This window comes from Lithobates pipiens, unplaced genomic scaffold (assembly GCF_037356315.1).
Source record: "Lithobates pipiens isolate NorthernLeopardFrog02 unplaced genomic scaffold, aLitPip1_a1.2 Scaffold_23, whole genome shotgun sequence".
Taxonomy (NCBI): Eukaryota; Metazoa; Chordata; class Amphibia; order Anura; family Ranidae; genus Lithobates; species Lithobates pipiens.
In genome coordinates this window covers 187437601-187459438 of record NW_027507785.1, presented here as the reverse complement: position 1 = coordinate 187459438, position 21838 = coordinate 187437601, and the positions used below count along the sequence as shown (strand labels likewise).

General features: G+C 40.5%; 1 protein-coding gene and 1 long non-coding RNA gene across 3 annotated transcripts in view; one reads left to right on the top strand and one right to left on the bottom strand.

Moving 5' to 3' along the window:
- KCNT2 (potassium sodium-activated channel subfamily T member 2) overlaps positions 1-21838 on the top strand; it is a 1477061-nt gene that overhangs the window by 389908 nt on the left and 1065315 nt on the right. The gene's annotated exons all lie outside the window — the stretch shown is intronic.
- On the bottom strand, positions 2077-5530 carry LOC143927011 (uncharacterized). The gene is made up of 2 exons (XR_013262202.1): positions 5433-5530; positions 2077-2570 (listed from the first exon to the last, which is right to left on the bottom strand). It is a non-coding gene; the product is annotated as an uncharacterized LOC143927011 (long non-coding RNA).

The following is a 21838-nucleotide window of genomic DNA, read 5'->3' as shown; positions in this document are numbered from 1 at the left end:
ACGGTGTGAAAAAAAGCATTGCAATGACTGCCATTTTAGGGTGTTAGAAAAAAACAATATATATATTTGGGGGTTTGGGGGCCAAGTTATTATCATTATAATATTCTGCTGGCAGAGCTGTTGTTGTTATTATAATATGCTGCTGGCAGGGCTTTTATTACTATTATTAGAATGTGCTAGTGGCAGTTATTATCATTATTATTATTGTATGCTGCTGGCAGAGCTGTTATCATTATTATATTATTATGCTGGCAGAGCTGTTATTATTATTATATTATTATGCTGGCAGAGCTGTTACCATTGTTATAATGACCTGCTGGCAATGCTGTTATTGTTATTGGATTTGCTACTGACAATGCTGTTACCATTATCATATTGTACTGATGCTAAAGTTTTTTTTTTTAATTATTATAATGTGCCGTTGGCATTGTTTTTATAATAAAATATGCTGTTGTCAGAGCTGGTATAACTGTTATAATGAGACACCGGCAGAGCTGCTGTTGTTATGTGCCTGAGATTGTGCCATTGCAATCATTAATGTAAACGACTGGCATAATTGTTAAAGTTATTATATAGCACAGCTGGTGAGTCTGTTATAATGTGTTACTGGTGAGGTTTTTATCATAATCATTTCATTATAATTGTTTGCAGATGGTGGAGCTTTATGTATTATTAGACTGTGCAAATCATAGCATTCTATCATGTGTATTTGGTAGGGCTAAACTTGCAAATGCTGCTTAAAAAGTCAAATCATTATAAAATGTGTTAGTTGAAAAGCTTTTAAAATGACTTTTTTTCTGCTGGTAGAGATATTACCATAAATATACTATTCTGCCGATGGGGCGATTAGAATTATAATTTAAAAATGGTGGATTGTCATGGTTATTATTTTAATGCGCAGATGTGGGACTATAATTATTATAATGTGCTGATGATGGGGCTGATATAATATGTTGATGATGAAGTAAATGATGCTGGTTTGCACAGGATCTTCCATGAAAGTACATTACCCATGCTAAGACAACTTGGCACGCCACATGTAATCCTAATCATAACGCTATTTGATCTGATGACCATGCTCTGTGGAGAAAATAAAAATAAACTTATAAATAAACTTTATAAGCATTATTACCAAAGGAGTGTAGAGTCGTCTTTTGAAGGTGACTAAAAGTAGTGACAGATCACAATGGAATGACTTGCCACATAGGCATCATATTCACTAGTGTTGGAGGTCAGTCCTCTAACAATGTGAAAAGATCAGTTTAGCTGCGTAAAATGACATAAGTTTATAGTCAACATTTAGAGCTGTTTTAATATTCCAGAACTGGAAACATTGCCTGACTATGTTTTGACGCACCCCACAATGCATTCTAAGCATCCAGAATTCAATGCATAACCTTTGCTTGTGTGCCAGAATATCCTGTTGTGTAATGGAGTGGAGAGAGCTATCTTGGATGTAGTTTAGTTTGTGCTGTTGAGGAGGAGAATTTGAGGATGGAGGAGCAGTGACTATGCAACGCTATGGAGCTACACTGTAACATTTTTGAATTTTACACAAATGTCAGTCAAGACCTTTGAGAGCTTGTTGGCTATTGTGAGACTCTGTCTACTGCAACTGTATACTCAACTGTGGAAGAACATTACTCAAGAGGAACGCTTTCTGTGAACCCTAAGGTAAGCAAGCCTACAAACCATGTATGTGTGTGCCGCATGTTTCATTACATAGTGAGCCATAAAACCTTAACATAAAAAATGCCAATATTTTTCTGAATATTGAATAAGGTAGGGTTGGCACCTTGTGTGGACCTCATGAAAGAGCTAACCTATACATAACTTCTCTACCTCTTAATGGTCTGAAGAATCACAGGAACCCAAATCAAGAAAACTTGGCTTACTTTTGGCTTTGTATCATGTGTAAAAATATACTCGTGTATGATCTGTATTGTGTTGTGTTTTAAAAATAGAGATATTTGTGTGTGGCCTAGTGGGGTGTGTTCCCCATGCCCCTCCAAAATAAAAAAAATAAAAAATAAAATGTCATGTAGCAAAAAAAAAAAACACATGATGATGCTAAAGTAATTTTGTTTGTGTTTATTTCCAGATATTTGGCAAAGGAAAAAAGTCATGCATTACGTTGTCACATTTTCTTCATGAGTGTTTCAACTGTTCGAAAATTACAAAGAAAATATGTGCTGTAATTTGGGAGGAGCTGAGGGAAGTTGTCATGCCAGCACCATAGTAAAAAGTATAGGAAGAAATCTTTAAAAAATGTTGAGAAAAGATACAGTTCCCAAACTGTATCGGGCAGACTCAGTGGACCACTTATTCTTTTTTCTGCAGTTGCTCTTCTATGTTTCTATCATGCTGCTTCAGAGAGCAGAGCTGCAACCGAGTAGTGAATGAATGGATGAATGAATGAATGAATAATTTGTATAGCGCACAGCACGAACTGAATCGCCTCAAGGCGCTGTGATGAGCTTTGTTGTCCATCTTCTAGAAGAGGAAGGGCTTGAGTTTTTTCCTGAAGACCTTGTGGTTTTCTTCCAATGCAGATCAATGACCACCGGATACTGGCAAAAGAAACTAAAGGTGGCCTCATATAAAGTATATTGAAACCCATAAACTTTAATATGTTGCAAATTACCAATCCTTAACCACTTCCCGACCAGCGCACGACGATGTACGTCGACAGAATGGCACGGGCAGGCATATTGGCGTACAGGTACGTCCAATATTCGATGCCGCCCTGCCATCGGGAGCGCGCCACCGGCGGCGCGCTCCCGCGCTGGTCGGGACCCCCGTGAGTCCGGTCGCGGGACCCGCGGACTCGATCGCCGCGGGCATCCCCGCGAACGTCTCACGGAGCGGCCGAATGGAGGAAATGCCGTGTAAACAACATTTTTCCATTCTGCCTAGCAACTAGTGACGCTGATCTCTGCTCCATGTGATTGGAGCAGAGATCAGTGTGCACTAAATGAAAGCCCAACCCCCCCACAGTTAGTAACACACCCCTAGGAACACTTAACCCCTACACTGCCACCCACTGGTTAACCCTTTCACTGCCAGTGTCATTTACACAGGAATCACTGCATTTATATAGCAGTGATTACTGTATAAATGACAATGGTCCCAAAAATGTGTCAAAAATGTCCGATGGGTCCCCCACAATGTCGCAGTCACAATAAAAATCGCAGATCGCCGCCATTACTAGTAAAAAAAAAATAATAAAAAATTATTAATAAAAATGCTATAAAACTATCCCTATTTTGTAAACGCTATAACTTTTGCGCAAACCAATCAATAATCGCTTATTGCGATTTTTTTTTTACCAAAAATATGTAGAAGAATACATATCGGCCTAAACTGAGGGAAAAAAATGTTTTTTATATATTTTTGGGGGATATTTATTATAACAAAAAGTAAAAAATAATGCGTTTTTTTCAAAATTGTCTCTCTATTTTTGTTTATAGCGCAAAAAATAAAAACCGCAGGGGTGATCAAATACCACCAAAAGAAAGCTCTATTTGTGGGAAAAAAAGGACGTCAATTTTGTTTGGGAGCCACGTCGCACGACCGCGCAATTGTCAGTTAAAGCGACGCAGTGCCGAATCACAAAAAGTGGTCTGGTCTTTGACCAGCAAATTGGTCCGGTCTGAAAGTGGTTAAAGAGGTAGTAAAGTCCACTTCTTTACTTGTACCTACAGGTAAGTTTATAATAAGGCTTATCTGTAGGTACTGTGAATATCTCCTATAAGTGCATTGTTTAGGGCAGGGGTGCCCAACCAGTGGCCCGCGGAGCCCTCTGATGTGGCCCGTGACCTCCTGCTCTTGGATAGAATGGAAATAATACTGTTATTAAAGGTAAGTTTATTACTAAAATCACAGTGTATATATGGGCATGTCTTTTCTGCAGTGGGTACTGGGCTTCTTTCAAACTGATCCGCAGGTGCAGAGTAGTTTACCTGCAGGTTACCTGCATTGAGCCATAGACTTCTATTATTACCTGCAATTTTGGTGCGCTTTCAGAAAGCCAAAGGAACACTGCATTGCACACATGGTGCGGCTAAACTGCAGCGCATCAGTGTGAAAGCAGCCTTGGACCCCTTTCACACGGTCAGTCCGACCAATTGGACCCACCATTCACCTCTAAGTAGTGGCAGACATAAACCGACTTGTGTTCTACCTCCAATACGATCTGCCAAAAAATATTGTGGGCTGCGTCTGTGTCCGCTCTGCAAATGCAGAGGGGACATGAGCATGCCATTTACCTACTCCACTCATTGTGGCCCGCGACCGGTTACCAAGTCGCTTAAGTGGCCCTCACTCTTCAAAAGGTTGGGCACCCCTGGTTTAGGGGATATTACATTTGTAGCTTCCAGTGACATTACCATCACTGCACTGTGCTCTGAATGGACGGCACACGCAAGTGTGTCATCCAGTCAGAGCTTTCTGCTCCAATCATATTGTGCGCATGCATGGGAGCAATGTCATTGTGACTTGGCCATTTAAGTAAAAGGAAGACTGGATGAAGATGGAAGCCCTGTCAGCAATAACAACATGCCACTGGAGGAATATTCTTTACAGGTAAGTCTGTCATAAAGTGCTAGTATGCATTGCAATGTGGACCTTTTTTTCTTTTTTTTTTTTTAAGAGACTTTACTACAGCTTTAGTTGCATCTTTTTAAGGCTTTTTATTTTTAGTTCTGCTAGTAACACTTCCTGTCCTAAGGTGACAATGCCTGTTCAGCCTTCCGTATCAGGATATAAGAAACAAGATAAGCCTACAGAACGCCACCTTTCTGCTATTTCCCATAGCATAGAGGGGAGGGGTATGTAGACTTCAGAGCTAACTAATAACAATGTAACTGAATCTGTGTAGGAAATTATTAGATCAAAAGATTTCTGGAAAGATCGATAGGACTTTTTTTTGAATTTTTTTTTTTTACTTGTTAAATATAATGCATTCAAGGGTTTATGTAACAGAACAAAGGGGAATAAATAAAAGGAGCTCATTGTTATGCTTGGTACACGTGGGCTAAATATCGTCTGGTATAGGCCAGTTCAACAGGTCGTCATTAAGCCTGTGTATACAGCAGACTGCCCAGCTTCTGTCGAGCAGGCATGCTGAAAAACAGCAGATGATTACCATCCGATCGGCACTTGCATCCAATGGCTGTGAGCGCTGACCAGTGTGATCTGGTGGGGCAGCCTCCCTGTCAAAATACAATATCTCAGTGGGGAGAACGCTGTACTAACATAGTACTGTTCTGTCTTTAGGATAGAGAGCTAAACCTTGTTGCTCTATCAACTTCAGATACCGTATTTCTTTGATCTTAGATTTATTGGAACAAGCCAGTACAATATTGCATATAATATTGCATATAATGAGGAAGCAGTGCTCTATAATACAGAATGAGATAACAAGAACTTACTTTTTAAGCTTGCTAAGAGTTGATGCTAGAGAGTGGAGAAACAGCCTTACTGACTTGATGTGCATTCCTAAAATGGTGGCTGCATGACTTCCTCTAGAGAATCCTCCCAGAATGCTGTAGTTCCTAACAACTTTATTAACATATTCTAAGGCCGCGTACACACGCGCGGACTGTTCGCCCAACTTTGTCCGTCCAACAGTTTCGGCAAACAGTCCGCTCAAAATTAGCATGGACGGACATGGCCACACACGACGAACGAACAGTTTGCTGAAACCGTGCGCGATGACGTATGTCACGTACGACGGGACTAGAAATAGGAGGTCCAAGACACAGCAAAGCACCCTTTGGGCTCCTTCTGCTGACTTTGCGTTAGTAGAAGTTTGGTTAGAGACGATTCGCGCTTTTCAGACTTCAGCTTAATTTGTCCGTTCACTGCGGCGCAGTCTACCTGTGAGGTTTGTATCTGTCTTTCGGTACGCGTGGATCAGTTGTACCTGTTATTAGGCGCTTCTGGTCCGCTCGTTTCTGGATTTCAGGTCGTTCTTCATAGGTCTGGCTGTTCTTCAGTGCGTTCAGTTGAGCTTGTCTGTCCAGCCGACCGTTTCAAAGCCATGGAGTGTGGACGTACTCGGGAACGAGTTCGTGCTATATGGGGGCTTGGTGTTGGGGTTAATACTTTGACCCGAGCCCAGTCTGTGAACAGGGTGAGGAGGAGTTCATGGACAAAGAATTGGTTGTGCCAGCGTGACCAATTCTCTCATATGTCTTTACTCCGTGAGATCCGTGAGAATAATCCTGATGATTTCAGGAATTATCTCAGGATGACGGACCCCGTTTTTCACCGTCTGCTGGCTTTGCTGACCCCTTATATCAGCAGGCAGGATACCTGCATGCGGCAAGCCATCACTCCGGAGCAGAGGCTCGTCGCCACGTTGCGCTACTTGGCGACAGGGAGAAGCCTTCAGGACCTCAAGTTCTCGACAGGCATCTCCCCCCAGGCTCTGGGGATCATTATTCCAGAGACCTGTTCTGCCATTATTCGGGTCCTGCAGAAGGACTATATTAAGGTAAGTTTGTTATTTTAATATTGCATTGTATGTTTGTATTAATTTCATCATGACTTTTAATATCCATGACAGGAATATGATGTGAATGTCCCCTTTATATGAATGCATGCACTTTTTTTTATATTTTTTTTTTTGGTGTCTTTTTTTTCTTTAAATGTTTTTTTTTTTTTTTTTCTTTAAATGTTTTTTTTTTTTTTTGTGTCATTTTTTTTAGCATTTTACCCTTTTTTGTGTATACATCCTGTGTGTGGAGAGAGAGAGAGAGATAGATAGATAGATAGATAGATAGATAGATAGATAGATAGATAGATAGATAGATAGATAGATATAGAGAGAGAGATAGAGAGATAGATAGATAGATATAGATAGATATAGATAGATATAGATAGATATAGATAGATAGAGAGATAGATAGATAGATAGATATAGATAGATATAGATAGATAGATATAGAGAGAGAGAGATAGATAGATAGATAGATAGATATAGATAGATAGATAGATAGATAGATAGATAGATAGATAGATAGATAGATAGATAGATAGATAGATATAGAGAGAGAGAGATAGATAGATAGATAGATAGAGAGAGAGAGAGATAGATAGATAGATAGATAGATAGATAGAGAGAGAGATAGAGAGATAGAGAGAGAGATAGAGAGATAGAGAGATAGATAGAGAGATAGATAGAGAGATAGATAGATAGATAGATAGATAGATAGATAGATAGATATAGAGAGAGAGAGATAGATAGATAGATAGATATAGAGAGAGAGAGAGATAGAAATATGGATTGTCAACTCATTAATTTAATTATCCCCCCCACTCAAATTTGTTTCATGTGTTGTATACTTAGTAATTAGTCGTCCCCCCCCCCCCCACCCCACTTACCCACCTAATTTATGTCCCCTGGTCCATCAGAGGGCTGATTAATCTGTGAATTGGTCCGCCTATTTATATATTTTTTTGTTTTGTGTCACTTTTTTTTTTTTCTTTAAATGTGTTTTTTTTTTTTTTTTTTGTGTATACATCCTGTGTGGAGAGAGAGAGAGAGAGAGATATATAGAGAGAGATATATAGAGAGAGATATAGAGAGAGATATATAGAGAGAGATATATAGAGAGAGATATGGATTGTCAACTCATTAATTATTCCCCCCACTCAAATTATGTTCATGTGTTGTATACTTAGTAATTAGTCCCCACCCCACTCAAATTAGGTTCATGTGTTGTATACTTAGTAATTAGTCCCCCCCCCCCCACCCCACTTACCCACCTAATTTATGTCCCCTGGTCCATCAGAGGGCTGATTAATCTGTGAATTGGTCCGCCTACTTTTTTTTTTTTTCTTGGCAGAAAACAAATTAGCAAGATTTCTGTTTAACTGTTGTTCCAAAATGTTTTTGAATTTTCTTTGTTATGAATTGTTTTTATTTAATGACCAATTTTTTTTTTTTTTTTTATTTATTTTTTTTTTTTGTTTCAGCTTCCTTCAACGCCACAGGAATGGCAGACTGTGGCTTCCCAGTTCGCTGCCCGTTGGGACTTCCCCAACTGCGGAGGGGCCATCGACGGGAAACATGTGAGGATTGTGCCCCCACCCCATTCGGGGTCCTACTATTGGAATTATAAGGGGTTCCATAGTGTGGTGCTAATGGCGGTGGTGTCGGCACAATGTGACTTCCTTTATGTGGATGTGGGGAAGAACGGCCGGATGTCTGACGGAGGAGTCTTTAGGCAGACCGAGTTCTGCCACCGCCTTACCACTGGTGGCCTGGACTTGCCACCAGATGCCGAAAATGTGGAGGGGCTCCCGTTTGTTTTTCTGGCTGACGAAGCGTTTGGTCTGAGTGAACATCTCATGAGACCCTTCCCCCAAAGGACCCTCACCCCGGAGAGGAGGATTTTTAATTACCGGCTGGCCAGAGCAAGAAGGGTTGTGGAGAGTGCCTTTGGCATTATGGCCAGCCGGTTCCGTCTGTTGCTGACAGCCATCAACCTGGCAGAATATAAACTCAACTATGTTGTTCTGTGCTGCTGCATTCTGCACAATTTTTTAAGGAAATTTTCTGGTAACCAGTACCTGCAGCCTATTGGGCCTGAGGCCGGACTCAGGCTTCCAGAACTGACAGGGCTGGATCATGCCCTTCCTGGCTTAGCCCCCCAAACAGCACGTGAGGTGCGTGACCGCTATGTCAGCTATTTTAATGGTAGGGGGGCTATTCCAATGCCAGCTGACCAATAAAAAAAATATTTTTCTTGAAATATGTCTTGTCTGTTCAAATTTTTAAGTTTGGTTCTTGTTTGCTTTTCACGTTGCTTGTATCCTACATTGACCTAATTCAGGGATATGCAATTGGCCAACCTCCGGCTGGTGCAAAACTACAAGTCAATCATGCCTCTGGGTCTCATGCTTGTGGCTGTCAGTCTTGCTATGCTTCATGGGACTTGTAGTTCTGCAACAGCTGGATTTCCACTAATTGCATATTCCTGTCCTAGTGCATTTGTATAGCAAAGTGGTTTTTGACAATAGGAAATAAGGCCCTTTGTGACAGAAAACACAAAATGACTTTACAAACTGGTATTGAGTATTGAAAGAAGTAGACACACACATTTTTTTATTTATTTTTTTGATTTTTTAATAGTGCACATTCAAACCAGTGCCTCCTATTTCGATCTTTTTTTTTGTGTTTTTTTTTTTTTTTTTTGGGAAATTGGTTTTTCAAATTTTTTTTTTTTTAGATATTTTTTTGTTTTTAAAAATTATTATTATTTTTTTTTTTTTTTTGGTAAACATAGAAACATATAAATATATCAAAAATACAATTATCACAAAAATTTAAAATAATAAAATCAGATTTTTAACTATTTACATAAAAGGGGTAAAGCCAAATTTTGAAGATGCACACCAAAAATTGGTAATGTCAACATGTGCTATGTACCATCATGAGTGATCAATGGACGTGTTTGGTGTGTGCAATCCCTTCCTCTCTCATACTAGAAGGAGGAAGGGTTTGCAAACACCAAATGCGTCCATTGCGATCCTCTGATGGCACATAGCACATGTTGACACACCGTGTGCATCTTCAAAATTTGGCCTCTAAAAAGCTTGTAAAAACCTTAAAAACTTTTGGGCAAGGAAATGAAGGACATGATCGATTGTGGTTTAGGGGAAAAGGGGCTTATATTCTCCCTAAAACATCGATCATGTCCTTCATTTCCTGCCTCATAGGGACCAGCTGCTGTTGAATGCCCAGGATTCGTTGTTGCGTGGCCAGGATTTCTTGTTGCATGGCCTGGATGTTGGTCTCCATTAAGTCGATCCTGGCATTCCAGACCATGATCTGCCCTATCAGCCTCTGGGCACTTTCCGCTGAAAAGGGCTCCGCAGCTTTTCCTACCACCACCAGATCATCACCTAAAAACATGTGTAGATAAAAAATTGGTTAAAATATACAGCCATTAATTGTTTACCTTAAGCTGGGTTGTCAGACACTCACTTTCACTTTGTGGGGTGTGTAACGCCACCTGCTCTTCCTCCTCCACATCTAGCCCTGGGCTGGGCTCATCCAGTGGAGCTACGGAGCTTGGTCCAGCGGAGGATACCGAGCTCCGTAGCTCCCTCGCAGATACAGGACTGGGCAGCTCCAATACCGACGCAGGGCTGGGGTTGGGGCTGGGGCTGGGGCTAATTGCCCAATCAGGCTGGCGAGGTCGGGGGGTCCTGGGCTGCTCCGCCTCTTGTCTGAGTCTTTGTTTTCCTATGAGAATCAAAAAAAAAAAAAATACTTTTAAGCATAGTGATATTTGAGTTCAGAAATTTGAATATGAAACATTGGTTTGAAGTGGTGTAAAATTATTAGCTGGTTATTACAAGATCCTAGTTTAATACATCCTTAAAATGACTTTTTTTTAGTTAGGCTGTGTTCAGACTGCTGCGATGTGTGAACGCTGCAAATCTACTGTGGTTTCACGCATCGCATGCAGGGTTCGCACTGCCCTATGTGACCTGCTGGGAGTATCAGTGTAAAGTTCTATTGACACCTCCAAATTAGTTATCATTTCACAGTGCAATCTTTAAACTCGGACAGGAATCGGACCACATGGTGTGAACACCCATGTGATCCGATTTGGCTGTGGACTAAAAAAAGGGCCATGTACAAGTTTGGTCCGGATGCGATGTAAATTCAGCCATACTACATGCATGGCTGAAATCGCATCACACAGAGATCACATGTGATTTGCACTGCAGTGCGGTGCAAATCACATTTGATCTCGTACATTGCAGCAATGTGAACCTAGCCTTTAACCAAACTGTGATACTGTATATCTTTTGTCCAAGTTTCACAGACGGACACACTCGAATCAACGCCTGGAGTACCTGTGTGTGATTATGTCAAAAATGTTCTATGAAGGCCCAAACTACACTTATAAATGTTTCCTAGTCCAGATGTTGAACCAGCATTTTATCTATCTATCCATCTAATTTTTTTAATTGAGTCTACATTGCACTGAATAAATTTATGAAACTTTATTAAAAATTTATATCCTATAAACTGAGCGTGACAATTCAGTTTATCATGAAAAAAAAAAAAAAAAAATTAAAATCTAATCCAACACCAGATAAATTTACACCATACACAAATTCATGCTATTTACGCCCACATATACGAACAACCATATGCGCCATATTTTTATAAACTACCTACACGAACGATTAAAATAAAATCCGCCAGATCTACAGTCACTATCTACACGAACGATTACGCTCAAATCCGCAAGTTTTACATACACTATCTACACGAACGCCTACGATCAAATCCGCCAGATTTACATACACTATCTACACGAACGCCTACGATCAAATCCGCCAGATTTACATACACTATCTACACGAACGATTACGATCAAATCAAACGATTATGTCCGACAGTCACGAGAAACGCGGAGTTTACTCACTTTTTTTCAGGACCTTTTTGATGCGGTCATATTGGTCCGGCTCCCTGGACTTGATGTCCGACCATCTTTTCCGCAGCTGGTCCTTTCCTCTCCGTTCCCCCGAATTTTGACTCCAAGGCTGTGACCACCTCGTCCAAGATGGCGCTTTTCCTTACATTTGGTTTTGGGTAAGGGCCATGTTCCCCATCATAATCCTCCCTTTGAAGGATAGCTACCATCTCCACCATCTCTTCGAACGCCATATTGGTGGCCTTATATCTCCTCCTTGCTTGGGGCCCACGGCTTTCCTCCGCGCTGCTCACGCTGCTAATTGAGCTTGCATCCGCCATTTTCCACTCTCATACACCCACAGCGGAAGGAGGGTAAAAGGGGCGGGGAAACACGGTCGCAAGGAACGTCAGGGGCGGGCGACGCAGGCGGAGCCTGAGCGCACGCGCCGTGTATAAAGCGGTACCACGAGGCCGTACGCTTGTCCGAACGGGAGCAGCGAGTGCTACACGCGACGGTAAGATAGTTATCATTTTATTTTCGGTTAATTTAAAGCCTGCGTTAGGGATATCCATATTGAATTTTATTCTTATTGATGTTTAATTGATTTCTATGTGGGTTGGTGGTTGAGTGGGCTTGGTGTTTTGTGTGGTAGTGTGGGGGTGGGTGTATAGGGGGTGGGGCTAGTGTGTGTGTGTGTGTGTGTGTGTGTGTGTGTGTTTGTGTGTGTGTGTGGGGGGGAGTGGTTGTGTGTGGGGGGGGGGCAGTAGTGTGTGTGTGTGTGTGTGTGTGTGTGTGTGTGTGTGTGTGTGTGTTTGTGTGTGTGTGTGGGGGGGGAGTGTTTGTGTGGGGGGGGGCAGTAGTGTGTGTGTGTGTGTGTGTGTGTGTGAGTGTTTGTGTGTGTGTGGGAGGGGTAGTGTGTGTGTGTGTGTGTGTGTGTGTGTGTGTGTGGGGGGGGGGGGGGGTAGCGTGTGTAGTAGTGTGTGTGTGTGTGTGTGTGTGTGTGTGTGTGGGGGGGGGGGGGGTAGCGTGTGTAGTAGTGTGTGTCTCGCCTACATTGTCACAATATAGTGTGCATTTGGTCTGACTTTTTTTTTTTTTTTTTTTTCTTTTCAGAAAATGAAAAAGTATAGTGCAGACCCCTTTAAAGAGGAGGCCTTCCTCTCCACCTTTATAGATCTAGTGGAGTCCCACAGCAATCTGTGGGATACAAAACACCCCCAATACCCAATCCGTGCTGCCCGGAAGAAGACACTGGAGACAGTTTTGGCGTTTGTGAGAACCCGAGTCCCCCAGGCAGACACTACCTTTGTGAACGCCAAAATTCAGAACCTGCGTAGCGTGTATAGGCGGGAGCAAAGAAAGATCCTAGAGTCCCAAACATCAGGATCAGCAGCAGGTCAGGTCTATGTACCTAGGCTGTGGTATTATGACAGGCTGCGTTTTCTGGATGACACGTCAGAAGCCAGGCAGTCACTTTCGACTCTTCCGTCTACCCGTCCCTCCACCCTTCCCTCCGCCTCAGGTGAGCCATCCCTGGAAGATCCAGACCCTTCCTTGCTGGACGAGGTTGATGCGCCCAGCTGGAGCCAGGTATATTTTAGTTTCTAACGTTTGGATTGCTCAAATATTAATGATGTCAAGTTCAATGTTTGAATTGCTTCCAAATCTAGGATTTCATCACAAATTAAATTAGATAGAAGGATACAGTAGTTTCCACAAATGTGGCTCAAATCTTAATGAACTGATGGAAAAATGATGGTGTCAAAATGATAGCCTTTTGTATTTCAAGACAAATGTATTTGCAAGTGAGAACTGTAAAATTGTTAGTGATTGATGATTTCTAAATATAGACATATTTTAGTTATTGATTGCTTTGTTTTTTTACACAGGATGAGCTCACCCAGGAGGAGGCCGGGACCAGTGGTATGGAGGAGGAGGCCGGGACCAGCCACACGCAGGAGCTAGCTGGGCCCAGCAGGAGTAGGACTGAGAGCCAGGTCCCTCCCCTCCGCCTAGCCAGCAAAAGGCCCAGGAGGATGGGCCGTACAGAGGAGGAGTCCTTGGTGCTTATACGGCAAGCCACCCAGATTTTGACCAAACCCCCCAATCCGCAGGAGGCCTATGCCACTTATCTGGCTAGCAAGCTCCAAGAAATGGACAAACCCCAAAGAGACATGTGTGAGGCAATCTTCTTTGATGCCATACAACTGGGTCTGAAGGGTGAGCTCACACCCACCACGAAGCTCTACAAAACAGACCCTACTGCTCCTCATCCTCCTCCTCCTCCTCCTCCTCCTCCTACCACAACTCCACCACCAAAGGCACAGCCTCCAGCGAAGCGTGGAAGGAAGGCTAGACGGAAGAGTCGCAAGTGACTGCCTGGCTTCAGTCTGCTCTGAAAGAAGACGCAGGCTGTTGTAGTACCACAGTCTGGGGACATAGATCTCATCTGCTGCTGTTCCTGGTCTTTGGGATTCTAGGACCTGGTTGTGCTCCCTATGTACATGCTACGCAGGTTCGGAATTTTGGTGTCCACTCACTTGATGTGTGCCTGGGGGACAAAAGGCTTCACAAACGTCAAAATTGTCTCCAGTGTTGCCTCCCTTTTGATTTATTTTGGTTATGAGGAAAAATAAAAAATTTTGATTTAAAAAAAAAATTGTATGTTTTCTTTTTTTTTCTTTTTTTTTATCAATATTTTTGTATAATTTTGGGTTAAAAAAAACAAAGTTTATTTGTGAGTAGGCAGATACATGTCAAAAGACTCTGGGGGTTATTTACAAAACACATGTTCATGTAAATATGCTAACTTCAAGTGCAATTTTTAAAGCACTGCAAGTGCACTTGGAAGTGCAGTCGCTGTAAATTTGAGGCTTAACATTTGAAATGAGGGGAAGCTCTGCTGATTTTGAACATGCAATCATGTGTAGGCTAAAATGATGGTTTGGGTATCTATCTATCTATCTATCTATCTATCTATCTATCTATCTATCTATCTATCTATCTATCTATCTATCTATCTATCTCTACTTGCATAGTCCTGCTTGGCCCAAAAAAATGAAAGTCCATCTTGTTTCAAACCCCCCACCCAAAAAAAAAACAAAAAAAAACAATAGTAGTTCCAAAAATATATAGTAATAGATTTTTTTTTCTGAAATAAATATAAATATATATATAAATATAAATATAAATATATATATATATATATATATATATATATATATATATATATATATATAATTTTTTTTTATTTTTTTATATAAATTGGGAATATATTTTTGATATAATTGGAAGATTAATCATAGGATGAGGATGAATAAAAACATGTAGTATAACTCTGTGTGAATATAAGCAGCAAAGCTACTTCACTTTTCTTGCATTACGAAGAAGAAAAGAACGGGCTATATTAAAAAAAACACAAAATTAGCAGCATGACGAATATGCTAGCTTCAATACGAACACTAGTTTTACAAGACCGAGCGCTTCCGCCCTGTAAATTCTTTCTGAGTATGCGCGGAACTTAGTTTGTCGAACAAGCCTACACACGGGCGGACTGTTCGCTGAAACAAGGTTTCAGCGGACAGTTTTTCGGAATTTCCGAAAAACCTTGTTTGTCCGCTGAAACTGTCCGCTGAAAGCCCACACACGAGCGGACTGTCCGCCCAAACACTGTTCAGCGGACAAGGTTGGGCGAACAGTCCGCCCGTGTGTACGCGGCCTAAGAAATTACAATATGTAACTAAAACATGCAGCTAAAGCTATACCAAAAAGGCACAGTAGGTTGCGCCAACATTCTGCATATAACTAGCTTGGTGTACATCAATCATCAATCACATAAACACAGTAACTGAATAAGGCCCAATGGGCAGAAAAAGTACAGCGAGCGCCTCCATTTTTTTCCATTGTACTGGGCTTTAGGGCTTACATACACTTTAAGAAGAGTCAATCAGCCACTGTGCAGAGAGTGAAGCAGTGACCAGTCTTAATCACAGGAAGCTCTAAAACTAGTATTGTATTGTGTTAGCCATTTTGGAGCTACCCTTGGCCAAATTAATTTCTTAAAAATGCAAGCTTTGGAAATAGCCTTAAACCCTTTGTAAGGGTTTATAAATGGCATAAACTTCTACAAATAACATTTACCAATATGCCCAAAAGAAAACAAATATGGAATTTATCTTTCACAGCATCATCTTTAAAGTAAGAATATTTTTAATCTATTTCAAATGGTGAAATTGCTTACATTGGACTCTGCTCTTTGATGTTAACTAGTCATTTCCCGAAGATTCAGCTGGTCTCCCAGTGGTCATGATTTCCATGGTGTCCCAATTTATTTGCAAAGGTTCCTATTTCAATTGCATACATGCTAGTAACCTGGGTTTTCCTCCAAAATCACTGAGGCACATACAAGCCTCCACCCTGCTGGCTATGCCTGCTCCCTCCCTCCAGTTGGTACAGTTAGTAAAGCTTCTCCAGATTTCTTTGTCCATATGATCTAATTCTAGATGGGAAGTTTCTTGGAGGCAGAAGGTTTGAGTGCAAGAGTCATCTGCTTGTAAACATAGTGGCTGTAATGTCTTGTCCAAAAAATGGAATAAAAAATGTTGATAGACAATTTATACTTTGATCTGGATTTATTATTGAAAACAATTTTGAGAGTTTAACTTTGTGTATATGTCTGTATGTATATGCCAACTTCAGAAGAAGAGGCATTCTTCTTCTGAAGTATATAAAGTCTGATAAAGGTAACATAACTATCCCCAAAGCTTGCAATGTTACAAAATAGTTATCTTTAAATTATCTTTATAATATATATATTTAAAATATTTTTAATTATCTACAAGAAGATTGTACACAAATAGAAAATGTCATGCTGGGTTACTGCACAGCTGTCAAAGAAATTCACAAAACACACATGTCTTGTCCACCTGGACAGTATGCGCTTCTGCTAGCGTTTACCTTTGCCAAAAACTGTTATAACCTTGCAAAAGAAGTAGCAAACTCATCACCGTACTGTACTTCACAGAGCCTATCCAAAGAGCACAATAGTGGAAGTAACCCAGCATGGTCACCCACAAAAAGATGCCAGCAGCAAGCTACAGAGGATGGCTAAAGACCAGTCAACTTTGGACAAGCAGAGAGCATAGCAATGACCAGGCCTCTATCACAGGAACCTAAGACAAAGTATCATGCTGTGGTGCTGCAGAATGCTGAAAAAAAGTATTAAGATTCACATTCTTAAAATGTGCGGAAAATATTTTCCTTGTCCTTGATACAACTCGCTACATGTATAGTATCATATAGATTGATGGAAATAATAGGCACCGCATCCCTTAACAGGTCGATATTAAAACATTCAATTATCAGTGTGACTATCAGGCTCCATGCACACTGAAGCTCATAAACTGCAGTTTATTGGAGTTTGGGCGTTTTTTTTTTTTAAAAGCCCATAAACTCCACTCTATGTTAGCCTATGTGTCCATGTACGCATGGACGTTTTTTAGCTTTAATGAGCAGTGGAGTTTATGGGCTTTCTTCTGAACGCCAGAAATTTGTGTTCAAAGTGCAGTTTTTCACCGCCAAAAAATGACAAACGCCGATAAACGCTTATAAACGCTCATAAACACGCGTTAATTAGTGTTCAGCATTCTATTTTTTCAATGCATTGTGGGAGTTTGGAATGCACTGTGGGATTTGTGTATTTTTATTGAAAACGCCCATAAACGCTCATAAACGCTAGTACAAAACGCTGTTATAAGCGAGTTTTTCAACTAGCGTTTTCTGCCAGTAATCTGGCGTCCAGAAAAAGCTTTTTTGAGCTTCAGTGTGCATGGAGCCTCAGTAGGAAAAAGTCCCACTGATAACTGAATGCGTTGATCCCAACTATCTACATGTCTCAGGACAAAGCATGAAATATTGCTAATGGGTGAATCTTTGACTGGAATATAGTCACAGATGGTTGAATAAAAAATGAAACAAGGGAAACTGATCCCTACCAATAGAATTGTGTGACTGTCAGAAGTGTGTGCAGCTCACCTTTCAACTACATTTCAAGCTTTAAAGAACACATACAGCTGTAACTCCAAGGTATGACTAAAAAATGCAATTTGTTGTAAGGGCCTCCTTTTTTGATGCAATTGATCCGCTCTTTGAACATTATTTCTCCTCATTTAGTTCTAAATAGACATGATCTGTCAACAGGCACCATCAAGTGCTGAGGTTCTTGCTTCAAGACAAAATCATTTTAATCTACACAAACATGTATATATTTAAAAATAAGTCTCTCATAGCCTTTACAAACAGTTGTAATTTGGGAACCTGCAGGATAAGGTAAAAATTCCTGCTACAGTGACGCAAGTATTCAACAGTGACAGAGACCCATTCCAGAGACTGCATGCTTGTTAATGCCATAATCAGAAAATGAAATGGCATTGAAAAACTGGGACAATATGAGAGGACATAACTTTGACTGGCAAGCAATATAACTTTTATTCATCTCATGCCTGCACTACTCCAACCTCATTTTCTTCCAACATTATTCCAAGGACATTTTATCTACATCGCCTATACATTCAAATAGAGTGGATTGAGTGTCTCTAAAATATCATGCACCTCATCCCAGATTCTGAAAAATAGTTGAAGGCAAGAGATGGGATTATAGTGGTGCTTAATTACTCAATGCATATCATAGATATAACATTTATAAAGATTTCTTTATTGTTTCAAAAAGTAGAAAAGGGGTTCAATAAAATTGATTCCTATAGCATATGTAATTTGCTTTTCTTGCGGGTTGCTGGTGTCCCACATAGGTGAAGATGGTTACAAATTAGCTTTCTATCCCAACATGTTTTGCCAGTGATGGCTTCCTCAGGGGATTATTTGGGACCACCAATATTAACCCAGCTCTAACACAATGAAATACAAAAGAAATTACCATGAATTATAAAGTATAGATATAACAAAAAATATGAAAAAATATATATATAATTTGCCATGGCCTCAGAGAACAAATACTCACCTCCACCGGTCCCAAATCAGGGCTCACAAGGGAAGAGGGCCCCCAAAAAACCTCAGCCAAAACAAAGGTGGGGGAGGCCGTGCACAACCACAGGCGGTATGAAAGGACCATGCTACAATGAATAAACAAAGGAGAGAACAGGTTTAAATTAATAATGTTGGACACGTAACAATATGAAATAAAGCGGGGCCCACAAGGCCTCAACTTATACTTACTCTGCTCAATATTATAAGATGGATAAAACAGGGGCGCTGAAAAGATGTTGTGGTAAAAAGATCAGTCTTGCACTGAAATGCCTAAACTGAAAACATGATGCAAGAAGAGTAAGAAGAGTAAGAACGTGTTCAAAAGTTCAATATTATATGTAACCCGATAATGTCAAAATATAATATTCATAAACAAGGGTTGAAAAAGGAGGGGAAAGGCAAAAAAAAAAGGGGGGGGGGGCATTAAGTGTGTATAAATAAATAAATACACAAGGACCAAACTCAATTCATAGCTATCATGTTATAAACCAAAGAGTGAATAAGTGTGTAATATTAGTGTTAGTCAACAGCACAGCTTATAAAGGAAAACATTTTTTTAATATAACCTGTTGTAAGAGCCAACACAAAATAAAACACAGTTGGGTGCTGTAGATTTAATTGAGAGAGTGCTTGTCTGTACATCCAAAAAGTACCATCTAGAGTGTAAGAGATTTAGGCAATAAAGCAACATACGATCTATAATAGACACCTGTAGCATCAAGAAACATGTGCTGTTACCTCTGCTCTCCAGCTGATCATATGGCCAGTCTTAAATACCCCCCCACACGCATCTGACCTCACCAAGCGGGCACAGATGGAGGATGCCCATTGCACATGCGCCAATGTGAGACCGTCCAGCCTGACAAGACGGAACAAAGTGGCATCATGACGCAAAGGCGTCATCTAAATAGAGTACGTAGTGAAATGCGCAACCCACAGGAAAGAAGAAAAGTTGCTTCCACCAATGACACTCAGGCTGACAGGACCCCAGCTCCGAGCCGAGGATGCTGCGGATCTAGCCATGGAACCACTGGAAGTAGGCAAAGGGCAAAAACAGGCATAAAGACAGATCGATGACCTGGGCGTCCATACAGTAGCACACATGGCCCACCATCCTCCAGTCCGGAAAAGGGCTAGGAGCCACCAGTTGGGCCCACTGATTAGGAGAGGAGGAAAAAACATGTTATGTTTATACTTTATAATTGATGGCAATTTCTTTTGTATTTCATTGTGTTAGAGCTGGGTTAATATTGGTGGTCCCAAATAATCCCCTCAGGAAGGCATCACTAGTGAAACATGTTGGGATAGAACACCCATTTGTGAATATCTTACCTATGTGGGACACCAGTGACCAGCAAGAAAAGCAAATTGCATATTCTCTGTAAATCAATTTTATTGAACCCTTTTTCTACTTTTTGCAACAATAAAGAAATCTTTGTAAATTTCATATCTATGCTATGTATTGATTAATTAAGCACCACTATAATCCCATCTCTTTCCTTCAACTAATTGTCTATACATTGTTTTGCATTACTGCAATATATTTACTGTACTGATTTAAATAAATGTGTTTGAAAAATAAATTTAAAATTAGTTCTGTTCTCATTTTTGTCTTTTGCACTGAGCAGTTTCCAATCTGAAATTAGAGTTTCATACACTTCCAACCAGGCCCGCTGTTTCTTCACTTGACTTGAATACATGTGTGCCCCGAGCTTAGACTTCTGCTGCACTTTGTCAATAAGATCCCCATTTGAGACATCTTTGACCATTCCTGACATTATGTACAATTTTATAAACCACCACACCTGTTCTGCTATCCCTCAGCAGCTGATCGAAAATCAGCCCAAAAAATATGTTTCACCAAAGTCCATAGCCTCTTTTTTAACCAACACAACATGTTCCACAAACAGGATAGCACCAGAAGACTCCAAGCATACCTGCTCCAGTCACAGAACATGTTCCTCTGCCCACTGCCTACACCAGGGCATCAGGCCAGCACATCTTCACCCTCACCAGAAGAATACCTGCATACCTGATCCACTCCATGTTCCACTGCCAAACCCACTACCAGACCTTCACACCTGCTCTGCTCTGCCCACAGCATCAGAAGGTTAGTTCATGTCATCCTCTCTCAACATACCTGCTAAGCAAGAAGATAAGAGATGAACTTCCTGGGTCAAGATGACATCACTTTTTCTACAGCCAAACATTGTGGCCATAAACAAGATAGAGTTGCTTTTACTTATATCAATTTGCAACAGTTGAGCTCTGCAAAATGAAACAAAAGGAGTGGCAAACAAATTTTTTCTCTGTAATGGATTTAAACGCTATTTGTGAAATTTGTTCTAAACATCAGGTGTACATTTAGCCACGGAAAAGCATTGTTATTATTCAGATCCATTCAAGATGTTCAATTCACAATCCTGATCCATTTTTGATGATAGTGTACATGAGGCCTTACAGCTTTTACTTTATCTGAGGATCATTGTGTCTGGACATGTGAATTGTTCAAGTTTGCTGCTGCAGCACCTACCTCATTAAATTGCTCTTACATTTCAACCTTGCTCGCATTTATCTGCAACACACTTTGTACACTTTGTACACTGCCACTTGACCTCAATATTGAACCTACTGAAAGACTGGGTTGTTTAAAATCCCAGAAATTACACAAAATAGTAGTGCTCAGTGAATCCAGAGTGTGAACATAATGAAATAATTACATTTTAGTCAAAGAAACTTCCGACGGATTTTGTTGTCGGAATGTCCGACCGTGTGTACAAGGGCTTAAACAGTGGCATGTCATGCGACTGTTACAATGACAACCAGCCCCTATTCAGCGTATAAAATGTGTGTAGTAACTGATTTGATATACTTTTCATTGGGAAAATGCGCCATTATTGATCTTATTCCTTATCAAAAGAGTATTTGGTAACATTACTTTCCCATTACTAAGATAACATGAACGCTGGGAAGTCTGAGGGGACAGCGAGTAACTTTTACTATCATTTGTTTTAGGAACCTTTAAAATGTTTTAATCTTGAGGCCAAGGTTTACAAAAATAAATAAAAAAGAAATGTGTTGTATACAGTATCCTTCTCTATCTAGGTGAAGGTAAAGCAGACATTTAGGGCACATTCATACCTCTTTGTGTGTGTTAATGCACATGTTAATATGCTTCTTTTATTTTTTTTTGATGCTTGTTGCGATAAGGCAGCCCATTTGCTTTCACTGGCCAATTACTGAAACCTCAATGAATGAAAAAATACCTGCATTATCTTTAGCAATGCAGCTCACTTAATGCATAAGTGTTCAGATCTGGGTGCATACAGTATATACATCAACAGTTTTAG